This window comes from Mus caroli, chromosome 5, assembly GCF_900094665.2.
Source record: "Mus caroli chromosome 5, CAROLI_EIJ_v1.1, whole genome shotgun sequence".
Classification (NCBI taxonomy): domain Eukaryota; kingdom Metazoa; phylum Chordata; class Mammalia; order Rodentia; family Muridae; genus Mus; species Mus caroli.
Genome location: NC_034574.1, coordinates 2,564,582 through 2,573,155, shown reverse-complemented (window position 1 = coordinate 2,573,155; position 8,574 = coordinate 2,564,582). Strand labels below are relative to the sequence as shown.

Here is an 8,574-nt window from a genome sequence, read left to right as displayed (position 1 = left end):
TGTCTCGTTCTGTCTCGCTTTCAATAAACTTCCTCGTGTGATCACAAGAACCGGTCTCAGTGTCCTACTGGGTGCGCGGCGGTCCCGAGACTTGAGTGAGGGTCTCCCTACGGGGGTCTTTCAGAGCCACCTGCGGGTGTCAGGAACCTAATCTGCGTCCTTTCAGGAGGATCAATTGCTCTTCCAGCAGAGACATCGCTATAGCTCATTGTTTATTTTTCTATTACCACAAAATTAATTGAAAAGAATCCACAGAGGAGAAGCATATTAGGAGAGAAATGTTAGATTAATGACAAAACCACTCAACCAAATTCTTCTGAGTACCTGTGCTGTTTCCCACGCATGCTTTTTTAATTGCATACATTCTAACATGTGTGCTCCTAATCTACTTAAACCAATATAAATAATAAAATCTGTTGCAGATTAGATGCTGAATTTGAGAGACAAACGTATATTCATATTTCCATAAAAATTTAAATTTTCATACAGATAAATAAGATACTATCAGAAAAATAATTTTAAAGAATATTGCTATTTTTAATGTGTATGTATCGGTGTTTTGCTTGCATGCATGTATATGTACCTCATACATACCTAGGAGGCCAAAAGAGGGTGCCAAATACCCTGGAACTGAAGCTGCTCACAGTTGTAAGGTATCACATGGGTTTTGGGATGTTGAACCTGTGTCCTCTGGGTGAGCAGTCATTGCTTTAAACTGCTGAGTCATCTCTCTATCCCCATAAAAGTAATTTTTAATAAATTCACACTTTGGACTATATCTTAAAGAAATATTCTTTTAACTTAATATCCCAAAGAGTAAGGTATGTAAAGCTGTTAAAGAGTATTACTCATAACAGAAAAGGAATTGGATTTTTTTTCTTTTTGAGACAAGTGTCACATTATGTACATTATGTACTGTTCTAAAACTCTCTATGTAGACCAGGCTGGCCTTGCACTCACAAAGGTGTGCCTGCCTCTGTCTCCCAAGTTCTGAGAATAAAGGCATGTGCCTCCATGAAGCCTGGCTGGAAAACTCATTTTCTTAAAGCTTTGTGTTAGACTACTATATATCATATTATGGAATACATAAGCATTAATAATTTTCTCTCTCTCTGTGGTGGCACTTGCCTTTGATCCCAGCACTCTGGAAGAGTTCAAAGCCAGCCTGGTCTACATAACACATCCCAGAACAGCAAAGGCTACACTGTGAGACAGGCTTAAAGTGGGCAGAGACTGAATTATGTTGATGAAAAGATGTTCATGAAATAATGTTAACTATGAACTACGTTTTGTACAGATGCACATTTGTATTGTTTAATTGCTTTATAAGTGTTTTATATTCGGTCTTTGTCTTATTCAATTGTTCTATTGGTATGAAAAGACACCTTGACCACAGCACCTGTTATATAGGGAATCATTTAACTGAGCCTTGCTGACAGTTCAGAGGTTTGGTCTGAACATGGTGGGAAAAATGGAGTCATGAAGGCCAACATGAGTTGAAGAGCTGAGAGTTCTACATCTGAGTCAGCAGGCAGCACAGAGAACACAGGGCCTAGTTTAATCATTTAAACCCCAAAGCCCACCTCCAGTGACACACTTCCTCCAACAATGCCACACCCACTCCAAGACCACACCCCCTAATCCCTCCCAAGTAGTACCACTTCCTAATGACCAAGCATTCAGATCTATGAGCCTAGGAGGGACTATTCTCATTCAAATCACTGATCTATTTCAAACAGTTATCTTGAAATATATAAATATGCTTTCAAAAGTAAAAAGTAGGTAGGTTACTCAGTTTTATGTTTACTGAATTGTTTAATTTCACAAAAACAGAATTTCATACAAAAGTCATTCTATCAATATACACTGTTCACAAAGACTCTGTACTTTCAAAAAATCATCTTTGATCATCAGCAGTGTGGGCTAAGTGAATGTCTTTTGTGTAGTCACAGAGCCTTGAGATGTTAATGTACACAATGGCTCTCTAGAGTGAGGATACTGCCTATGATTTACTCAAAGTCTACTCTTTCTATCAAGCTTTACATGGCACACATGTAACAGGCCTTGTGCACATTTTATTTGCACCTATTTAATAAAATGTCTTCACCCACTGTGATGGTTTGTAAATGCTTGGCCTAGGGAGTGGCTCTATCAGGGAGGTGTGGCCTTGTTGGAGTAGGTGTGTCACTGTGGGCATGGGCTTCAGACCCTCATCCTAGCTGCCTAGAAGTTCGTGTTCTGTCAGCAGCCTTCAAATGAAGATGTAGAACTCTCAGCTCCTCCTGCACCATGCCTGCCTAGATGCTCCCCTGATCCCACCTTGATGATAATGGACTGAACCGCTGAGCCAGCACCAATTAAATGTTGTCCTTTGTAAGTCTTGCCTTAGTCATGGTGTCTATTCACAGCAGTAAAATCCTAACTAAGACCCCCATCAAACAACAGATTTTGGAAGACTTGTAGTCCCTCTGTCTCCTGCTTTGTTCAAGAGTGCCTGACACCCAGGACACAAAGCAGGAACTCAACAAACATGCTCTTGGTGAATGAGTTGCCAGAGAGCTCCAGGTGCTTAAAGTTCCTTTAGGCTCTATCATCTCAAAGTTATCCAACTGTATAATAACTTCAAAGGAGAAATTATGTTAACACCTCTAGGCCACGAGAGATTTATTTAATGAATTATTGCTGTGCTTCAGTGGAATAAATTACTTCAGGGAACCAAGGACACTTCTCAGAGAGTGCTTCATGACCTGGAAAAAAGGCTTGCGAAATCAACTTTATATACTTTGAAACTGTAACTGGAAATCACTGGTAAAAATGGCCACCGGTTCATGAACTGGACCGGGAGCCATCTTTGGAGCACTTTGGGCCAGCCTGGCATTTTCCACCCATGGAGGATGTTTGCTTATTTTAACAGTTCACATATGAAAAACAGATATTCTTTCTGGAAATTGTTGACTCATTCATTCTTTTGGGAGGCAAATGGTTTCACATACTTTTTTTTTTTTAAATAAACAGAGTCCATGTCTCAACAGCTTTTAAAGATATTTTAAATGTACAACTTACCTGTTTTCTGTAATAACTTATGGCTTTGTACTACCGAGAATAAAAACGTGATAACCTTTGCTAGACCTTATGTAATGCTTTTGTTTATGTGATTGGAAAGCTATATCTTCTCACCAAATGCTAAGGACACAGCAGTTTCCTCCACTGGTCCTCCAAAAGTGTTAGAAATACCCTGCTGTTTTCACTATTTGACAGTAGTTGAAGTGAAACAATAAACACTGATATAAAGTGTAAGGATTTTTTTTTCTCCCCGTTACCAAAATGGAAAGTATTTCCCAGTTGTCAGTCTTCCACCCTAATACATCACTAACAGCGGAGTTTGTGCCTAAACTTTAAACCGCAACTGTATGTATTTGGGGGTGGGGAAGAGATGCTTTCCACAAGGATCAAACAAAGAATGTTTCCCAGGTTGAGCTTGCAGAGGTTAATCTGTGTGTGCCTTTCAAAGGGGAAAGTGCAGTGCCCTGGGGGATCGATCCAAGACCCTCTTCTGCTTTTGTTCTGATTTGTCTAGTTAATAAACCACCAAGAAAGATAATTTTTAAACCTAATTTGCTGAAATGAGAATTTACTAACATCTGGGGGTGGGGGAAGTAAATTGGACAATTTTCAACAAATTGGTTTTGTATTTTAAAAACAAAAAATCTCCACTGACACTTTTGACTAAAAAGGTAAATAAAAGATCCCTATCTTCTTGGTAATCCAAAATCAGGGGGGAAAAAATTACAGAAAGCAAGGTGCCCTTACACAGCTCAGCGAACCCTGGATGCTCCAAGGCCACTGCAGAGTCTGGAGGTAGGCAGCTCTCCGCAGGCACGTTGGTCTCCTGACTCGGCTTCACCTCCAGTCCGCACAGAGCTCGGGGGCACAGGCGACAGGAAAGGTCAGAGTCCACAGACTAACCCCTACAGCCCACGGCTGAGAAGGGCCTCCAGTCCCAGGGAGTTTTAAAATGCGGTTCGTGGAAGGACATTTCTGATCATTCCCTTTCAAGGACATGATGCAGCCGAAAGGGAGAAAAAACGCGCACTTTCTTCGAGGTTTGTGTGGAACAGAGTAGGGAGAAGGGGGGTGGGCAGGGAGGAGGGCACTAATCAAAGCCAAGTCCGGGCGGCGTGGCGAGCGTCTCGGAGGTAGTGGAGTGTAAACGCGGGCGGGATCCACGTAGGGCTGCTCCCACGGGGGTCTCCGCAAGATCGCGCGCAGGCGTGGGGACCGCGGCCGGGTGGGTCCCCACGCACTCTGCCCCGACCGACCCGCGCCCCCCTGCGCGTCACCGCCAGCCCTGCCTCCGCGCGCCTCCTCCTGCTCCACCTCCCCGGCGCGGCGCGGTCCGGCTGGGGGCCGGAGGAGCTTGGGCGGGAGGAGCACTCCGTAGGCCCGGGAGCTCGGCGGGCCCTCGGCGCGGGGGAGCCACGGCGCTGCGCTGCGAGCGTGGCTCGGAGAAGAGGGCGTGGAGGTGAGCCGGGTGGCCAGAGCGCCAGGGTGGCCGATCCGGGGTCGCCGAGCAGCGGGTGCTGTGCGGGAGCCGCATCTTTCCTCCCGGATTCCGGGGGCTTGGAGCTGGCCAGGTGGCGAGTGGGAGGGGTGCTGGAGGGCGTCCGTCGCACGCATTCCGCCCCCTGATCCCCGTCGGTCTTCCCAGAGCTCTGGGAAGTCCTCGGGTCCGGGCCCAACAGAAAGGAGGCCAGGAGAGACCTTGTCCCAGGTCGGATGTGCCCGAAAGGGAAAGGACCCGCAGGTTACTTTTGCCAGCCACTTTGGATTGATGCGGCACTTTTCACTGTCGTACAGCACTGCTTGCCAAACAGGTAAATAATGCCCGCAGTGGCTTTGCTTATAAACCCGGTCATGTAATCCGGGTGTGCTCAGGCCATTTTGCGTTTAGAAGTAATTGGTCTGGTCTTTCAGTGTCCTTAATTACCTCTGCGTCCCGTGTTCAGCCTCAGCTGAAACTTGTTGAAAATTATGCCCTAAAAATCTTGTTCTGAAAATAACATAGGGAGATAAAGAGATTTTATTTTTCCTGTGGTCGGGGAGAATTCCATTTATTATCTTCACTATCCTGTGGAGCAGGATTGGTGTCAGTGTTTACTCTTCAGGCAGATTGTTTGTTTGTTTGTTTTTAAGTAGAAAAACTTATTCTGGCCCACATTTAATTATCGCCCATCACTGTAGGTGAAATAAAATTCAGACTCCTGCCCCCACTTCAACCCTCAGTACTTGATTACCTAAAGCCCCAGTTAACCACCCCACTGCTTGCAACCTTCTTCTCTCTAGTCTACCCCACCACCACCCTTTTAATAGTTTTTTTTATTACTTATTTATTTAGTTGATGTTTTCTTTGACACTATGCTCACCCCCACCTCCACCCCCCCACCCCACCCCCACCCCCGCATCCTCAAGATAACCTATTTGGAAACATAAGATAGGAAATCCAGAGTATTTAGCTGCACCGGGGCAGCTATCAGGCTGCCTGGAGATGCTCGTGAGATGGTGGCATTCACTGCGGTTTCTGCCTCTCAGTTAGTCTGGGTGGGGCTGGGGTGGGGTGGGGCTGGGGGACAGTTTCAACAGTGATAAGTTAGCTAATTGTGAAAGATGGGAATCAGGAGCTTCATCTAAATCACTTTTATTGTACTGGTACCATGGAAAATGTACTTCTATTGAATGAGCATAATTGTACTTTAACACTGGAACAGAGCACAGATAAAGGCAGAATTTTAAAATGATTACACATGATACAGAAAAAAGAGAAGGGTAAAGATGCAACGAAAGCTCAGAAGGCTAGGCCTGTGAGAAAAGATGCAGGCAGAATATCTGGAGGTGCAGTTACTCTCTGCTCCGCCTGTAACTATGACTCTGAGGTAACCAAGACATTGACATAGGCATAACATTGACACACCACTTCAATCCTCTGAGGCCTTTTGGGCCCACGGATCTTAACCATGGGAAAGAGAGATCTGGCCTAGAGCCTCACTACATTTTCTTTGGCCTTGGTGTTTATAAAAATGCATTTAGTGACAAAGAACATTCATTGCATACATAGTTGGTATGTGCCAGGCAGAGTGGATAGGAGTGTGTGTGTGTGTGTGTGTTGAGGATTTTAAGTAAACAGTCCAAGAGCAAACAAGCAATTCTTTAAAACAGCTCCCCGGGAACTTAACAGGGGCTGGGAGATGCTTGGTGGGTAGGCTGGAATCAATCACATCTGTAGGAGGCAGAGTCGGATGGAAAAGAGATCTGCTTTTTCCACTTCTTGAAAAGAATCCTGGGGCTGGGCAGTAGGAAATATGGGGCCATAAGGAGAAGGCTGGAGAGGTGAGCAGAAGCTGTTGTATTTGGGGCCTTTTGGGTCACAGTCAGGTATGAGAAGAAGCCGTTGACTTTTAAGGAAGAGAAATATTTTATGCCATTTGTGTTTTAAGGGGACCACAGCTCTTATGTAGAGAGTGGGTGTAGGTAAAAAGTGAAGAGAGACTGAAAGGTAAAGATAAGATACTGGCAAGCAAGGCATGACGATATTGCCCTTCAGGTGCCAGGTCCTGAGGCAGGGGCATTTGAGCCCAGGAGTTTGAGACCAGCCTCAACAGCACAGGGGACCTCATCTCAAAGTTGGGGAGGGGGAGGGCTGGGGGTGAAGGTTTGATGTAAGAACAGATAAACGCACCTGGGCTAGTTGGGTGTGTTGGTGTCCTCAGAGAAGGCATAAGAGGTCCTTTAAAGGGCTGAGTTTGATGGCGCCCACCTTTGATCTCAGCAGAGGCAGGCAGATCTCTATGAGGCAAGGCCAGCCTGGTCTACATAGCAAGTTCCAGACCAGCGAGAGCTACGAGACACTATGAGACCAAGAAATATTTTTAAGAACAGGGGTTTCCTGATGAGGGCAAACAAAGCATAGAGATTGAATCCCCACTGCAGAGTCATCACTTGAGCACCCGATAGGAAGTGGTGAATCTGGAATACTGCAGGTAGAGTTGAGTTTTGAACCTGTTAAGTTTGAGATGCCATGAGAACGGCTATAATCCAGTGCCCTTAGAAGGCAGAAAGGATGGTCTCCAGGGGAGAGTGGGAAGATGGGTGGCTTTTGATGGGTGAAGGTGGCTATCGTGGATGTATGAGATTAGTAAACATGTTTGTCTGGTTTTTCATTAGCATTCTGCAGAGAGCTGAGTGGAGATACAGAGAAAATGGGTAGCTGGGTTCTTCTAGAGTTTTACTAAGTGTATGTGGTGGCAAGTAAGAATCTTTTCAATGAAATTACTCTCAGTGTCCACAGGCTGGGTTTAAAGAGAATCCAGGAATGGAATGAGAGATCCATAAACAAAAGTTGTTTTGCCTCTTAGGCATCACTGTGAAGGTTTAAGCTGAGGTTATCAGGAAGGTACTGGATGCGCCCAGAAAGTGAATGACTGGGAGGCAGAGACTCGTTGCTTTTGACGAACAAGTCATGAAAACAAGAGACCCTGAGGTTAAGATGCTTAGCTCTACCAGGCAGAAGTGGTACCTGTAATCCCAGCACGTGGGAGGCAGAGGCAGTCAGATCTCTGAGTTTGAGACTGCCCAGGTCTACAGAGCAAGTTCCAGGACAGCCAAGGCTACACAGGGAAACCCTGGCTCCAAAAAAAGGTTTATCTCCTGGAATGGTGAAGTCTTGAGATTGTTGACACCTGCTGAGGGACAAAGAACAACATCTCCAGTGAAAAGGGATAATCGAGAAGTCAGTGGAGAGCAGAGAGGTTACGGGGACAGGTTGTTAGAGTTTCAGAGTAAGTTAAGGAGGTTTGGATATGAGCTGTACCTGCCTCATGGCTCTGCAGGATTTGATTTGCTTGATAGCAGTCATCAGATTGGGAAAGTCATGAGAATCTCTGAGGATAGCTCTTTTCTGAATTGCGATCATCCAACAACTGATGTCCTAGATGTTTCCATGCAATATAAATTAGGCTCTGTTTTTTTTTTTTTTCTTTTTTTTTCCAAAATCAATTTAGCCCAACTTCTGCCAATGTGCTAGAGGAATGTCAAGGAATCCTAAACTGAAAAAAAAAAAAAAAAAAAAAAAACTTAGGGGCTCTTAGTCACTGCTCTATTGCTGTGAGGAGACATCGTGGCCAAGGCAACTCTTAAAGAAAGAAAGCATTTAATTGGGGGCTTGCTTACAGTTTCAGAGCTTTGTCCGTTATTATCATGGCAGGAAGCATTGTGACACACAGGCAGATATGGTGCTGGAGAAGGAGCTGAGAGTTCTACATCCTGATATTTAGGCACAGAGAGACTGGGCCTGGCATGGGCTTTTGAAACCTCAAAGCCCATGCCTAGTGACACACTTCCTCAACAAGGCTACACCTATATGAGCCTTTGGGGGTTATCCATAGTCAAGCTAACACAAGGGCTGTGCAGCTTACAGTAATTGCATTGTTGTATAGTGTCAATATTCTTCGTCAAATATTAACTGCCATAGGTCAAGTTAAATACCCATAGGGACCTTGAATCTCAAGGAGCCTGTATGCT

At 45.0% G+C, this 8,574-nt stretch overlaps 1 protein-coding gene across 5 annotated transcripts in view; it reads left to right on the top strand.

Annotated features, from left to right (window-relative positions):
* Positions 1–3,871: 3,871 nt before the first annotated feature.
* Positions 3,872–8,574, top strand: part of Steap2 (STEAP2 metalloreductase) — a 29,938-nt gene continuing 25,235 nt past the window's right edge. For 2 of the 5 annotated variants that reach the window (XM_021162544.2, XM_029477737.1), the window contains exon 1: positions 4,212–4,522. The gene's annotated coding sequence lies outside the window, so the exon portion shown is untranslated. Of the gene's footprint in view, positions 4,104–4,209; positions 4,875–8,574 lie in introns of those variants that run through there. The other 3 variants (XM_021162543.2, XM_021162549.2, XM_021162546.2) reach the window with 3 other exon arrangements.